General features: G+C 41.7%; 1 pseudogene; it reads left to right on the forward strand.

The window, feature by feature from the left end:
- Nucleotides 1-3,415: 3,415 nt before the first annotated feature.
- LOC102754644 overlaps nucleotides 3,416-4,787 on the forward strand; it is a 2,058-nt pseudogene continuing 686 nt past the window's right edge.

Below are 4,787 nucleotides of genomic sequence, written 5' to 3' on the forward strand. Positions count from 1 at the left end.
ACAATAGGGTTTCCTCAAAAAATTAAAAATGGAACTGTCATTTGACCCAGCGATCCCACTTCTAGGAATATATCCTAAGAAACCTGAAACACCAATCAGAAAGAATGTAATTTTGAAGTTTTGCCAAGTTATTAGATTTTATGAGAACTTTTTTCGAGTTTATTTAGAGTTAAAACCAAGGGGAATTCTCACAGAAACTTAGACTTAGTCATTTAAATGATTTTTAAGTGTGTGTGTTTTTGGTCAGTATGGAGAAAAGGAACGGACAAGGGTCCACCCGGGGTTGGTGTGTGGAAATGGGAGGTGAGAAGAGGACAAACATCAAAATATTTCCTCATTTCCATTGAGATTTCTTTTTTGATGCATTTGTTTTTGTTTCTACTTTTTTATTGAGTAAACTACCCTCATCAAAGTGAAAGCATAATGAGTTGTACGTATGCATAAATGCTTATAACCACCAGATCAGGATCTGGAACAAATAATTCTAGCACCCCCACCCCTTCCTAATCCACTCTCCAACTTCTATCACTATCTTGAACTTCATAAAAATAAAGGTACTTTCCTTTTTTTTTCTGGGAGCTTAATTGTTTTACTTCTCATACTTAATTCTGTGGTTCATTTCACATACATTTTGTGTATGGCGTAAACTACATACAAGTCTACCCATATATCCAATTGATTCATTACTATTTATTGAAAAGAGTATTCAATATATATCCCTACTGCAGTGAATTTCAACTGCTGTGCCGCAAGTATTTTTAAAACATGTGATACAGGACTATTTAGTAAGAGGCAACAGACCTCTTTTCTTTTAGATTATCAAATAAAAACATGACAACAGCCAACACAACAATAGCTGTCCAGTGTGAATGAATGAAAATTATACCTATTTTTTTTCTGTCAAATCAGAAAAACATGTATTAATTTTTGGTGTGCCACAGAATTTTAGTAATTAGTGTATGTGTGCCATGAGATGAAAAAAGGTTGAAAATCACTGCCTTACTGAGTTATAGAGCTACCTTTGTTGTAACTCAGTTATAACAGATGAGGGTCTATTTCTGGACTCTCTATTCTGTTCCCTGGTATATTTGATTATCCTTTGCAATACCATACTGGATTAATTATGGTAATTTTACAGTTTCTTAAGTTTTAAAATTTGGTAGTATATAAGTCTTTCAAATCTGTTCTTCAAACTGTCTTAGGATTCTAGGTCTTTTGCATTTTCATATAAATTTCAAGTTCAACTTCGATATTCTTTTAAAAGTCCCTCAGTTGGGATTTTTATTAAGATTACATTAAATCTATAGCTCAGTTGGAAAGACCTGGCATAATAACCACATTTAGTCTTTAATATATGAGCATGCTATATCATTTATAACTTTCTTCAGTTTTTCTCAGCAAAGTTTGGTACTTTTTGGTGTAGAAATCTGGCACACATTTTATTAGGTTTATTACTAAGTATTTTTGATGCTATTGTTAAATGCACTTTAAAATTTATTTTTCAATAGTTTGTTCTGGTATTTAGAAATGTAATCAGTATTTGCATATTGACTTTGTATCTAATAATAATGCCAAATTTGTTGGTTAAATCTAATAATAGGTAGATTCTTTTGACTTTTCTACATAAACATGTCATGTGTGAGTAATATGCAATTTACTTGCTCATTTTTTATTTTTATATCTTTTCTTTTCTTACCTTTTCCTCCTGGATAAAACCTGCAGAACAAGGTTGAACCTTGTAGGATGTTTAGTCCTGTTCCAAAACATCCACAGAAACATTTGTCCAAAAACATCCTTGGAGACACTTGGTCCACACAGTTAATATTAACTCTACTCTTCTGCAAGATTCAAACCCCAACCCAAATAATGTTGTATTTGAAGCTATAAATTTCCCTTTAAGTACTGTTTTAGCTTCATTTGACGTGTTTTGATGCATCATATTTTCACGATTATTCCCTTCCAAATATTTTCTAATTTTTTCTGTAATTTTTTTCTTTAACTCATGAGTTAAGTAGAAACATATTGCCTAATTTCAGAACAATTAGAGGTTTTTAATTTATCTCTCGGATTATGCTTCTTGTTTAATTCCACTCAGGTCAGAGAATACACTATATATTATTTCAATCCTTTGTAATTGGTTGAAACTTGTTTTTTGTTTTAGAGTATGTTTTATTTTGGTGAGTGTTCCATCATACGTATTTAAAAACCTACAGTTTTGGAATACTGACTTTTTGCCCTCTTAACTTATCAGTTACTGAGAGAAATGCTTTTATATCTACTTCTATACTTGAGGATTTGTACAATTCTTTTACATGATACTAAACAATTATTGCAGCAAATTAGAAATGAAAGAAATCAAAAGATACACAGAGATAAATGAAAATATAATGTACCAAAATTTTGTGGATGCAGCAAAAGTGATAGTAGGAGGGAAATTTATAGCAATCCAGGCCTACCTAAAAAAAAAAAAAAAGGATTTCAAACAAATGATCTAACATTGCCTAAGGAACTAGAAAAAAAAAGAAAAAAAAGCTCAAAGTGGAAGGCAGAAATAAATGAAATAGAATATCAAAATACAATAGAAAAAATAATAAGATGAGTTGTTATTTTTTGGTTTTTTTTTTAGTTTGTATTTTTTTAAATTAAATCTTTATTGTTCAGATTATTACAGTTGTTCCTCTTTTTTCCCCCCATAGCTCCCCTCCACCTGGTTCCCATCCCACCCTCTGTCCTTACCCCCCACTGTCCTCATCCACAGGCGTAGGATTTTTGTCCAGTCTCTTCCCGCACCACCCACACCCCTTCCCCTCCACCCCAAGAATAGTGAGTCCACTCCTTTCTATGCCCCTGATTCTATTATATTCAGCAGTTTATTCTGTTCATCAGATTATTTATTCACTTGATTTTTAGATTCACTTATTGACAGATGTGTATTTGTAGTCCATAATTTGTATCTTTACCTTTTTCTTCTTCTTCCTCTTCTTAAAGAATACCTTTCAGCATTTCATATAACACTGGTTTGGTGGTGATGAACTCCTTTAGCTTTTCCTTATCTGTGAAGCTCTTTATCTGACCTTCACTTCTGAATGATAGCTTTGCTGGATAAAGTAATCTTGGTTGTAGGTTCTTGCTATTCATCACTTTGAATATTTCTTGCCATTCCCTTCTGGCTGCATAGTTTCTGTTGAGAAATCAGTTGACAGTTGTATGGGTACTCCCTTGTAGGTAACTGACTTTTTTTCTCTTGCTGCTTTTAAGATTCTCTCTTTGTCTTTTGCTCTTGGCATTTTAATTATGGCTTCCTCTTTGGACTCTCGGAAAGTAAAGACCTTTGATGAGATTCTCCAGGAAAAGAAGAGACGGAAGGAGCAAGAGGAGAAGGCAGAGATCAAGCGCTTAAAAAATTCTGGGAAGTAGCGGAAGCGGCTAGAGCGGGCGGGCAACAGGGCAAGGTGCTCGCTGCACAGTGCCCTTACGCGGCCGCCTGGGCATGCAGGACTTCCACGAATTCCAGCGGCAGCTCCACGAGAACAAGCAAGAGCGAGACAAGGAGAACCCGCACCGCAAGCGAAGCCACAGCCGCTAACGCAGCCAGGACCGCAAGCACCGCACCGGAGCTGCGACAGGCGCAACCTGGACCAGCGGAGCGCATCCGGGACCTGCAGCGGCGATGAAGCAAACCTTTAACCAGTCACTAAAGAGGAGCAGAGTGGATGGGTTCGCTCCCCGCGCCATGAGAGGAAAGTCCACAAATACTGGGACGTGCCGCCGCCCGGCTTTGAGCATATCACCCCCATGCAGTACAAGGCCCTGCAAGCTGCGGGTCGGATTCCAGCCACCGCCCTCCTCCCCGCCAGGACCCCAGACGGTCTGGCTGTGACCCCGATGCCGGTGCCTGTGGCGGTGAGCAACATGACCAGGCAGGCCCGGCGCCTCTGCGTGGGCAACATCCCCTTTGGCATCACCGAGGAGGCCATGGTGGACTTCTTTAACGCCCAGATGTGCCTGGGCGGGCTGACGCAGCCCCGGGCAACCCCGTCCTGGCTGTGCAGGTCAACCGGGACAAGAACTTTGCCTTCTTGGAGTTCCGCTCCGTGGATGAGACCACCCAGGCCATGGCCTTAGACGGCATCATCTTCCAGGGCCAGTCGCTGAAGATCCGCCGGCCTCACGACTACCAGCCCCTGCCCGACATGTCGGAGAACCCCTCTGTCTACCTGCCTGGAGTGGTGTCCACCGTGGTCCCAGACTCTGCCCACAAGCTGTTCATGGGGGGCTTACCCTACTACCTGAAGGACCAGGTGAAAGAGCTGCTGACATCATTCGGGCCTCTCAAGGCCTTCAACCTGGTCAAGGACGGCGCCACCGGGCTCTCCAGGGGCTAGGCCTTCTGTGAGTACGTGGACATCAGCGTCACGGATCAGGCCATGGCGGGGCTGAACGGGATGCAGCTGGGGGACAGGAAACTGCAGGTGCAGAGGGCGAGTGTGGGAGCCAAGAATGCCACTCTGAGCGCCATCCACCAGACCCCTGTGACCCTGCAAGTGCCAGGCCTGCTGAGCTCCCAGGTGCAGATGGGTGACCACCCCACAGAGTCCTGTGCCTCCTGAACATGGTGCTGCCCGAGGAGCTGCTGGACGACGAGGAGTACGAGGAGATCGTGGAGGACGTGCGGGACGAGTGCAGCAACTACGGGCTGGTCAAGGCCATCGAGATCCCCCGGCCCGTGGACGGCATCGAGTTGCCTGGCTGCGGGAAGATCTTCGTGGAGTTCACCTGCCTCTGTG

This window comes from Myotis davidii, unplaced genomic scaffold (genome assembly GCF_000327345.1).
Source record: "Myotis davidii unplaced genomic scaffold, ASM32734v1 scaffold463, whole genome shotgun sequence".
NCBI classification, from domain to species: Eukaryota; Metazoa; Chordata; class Mammalia; order Chiroptera; family Vespertilionidae; genus Myotis; species Myotis davidii.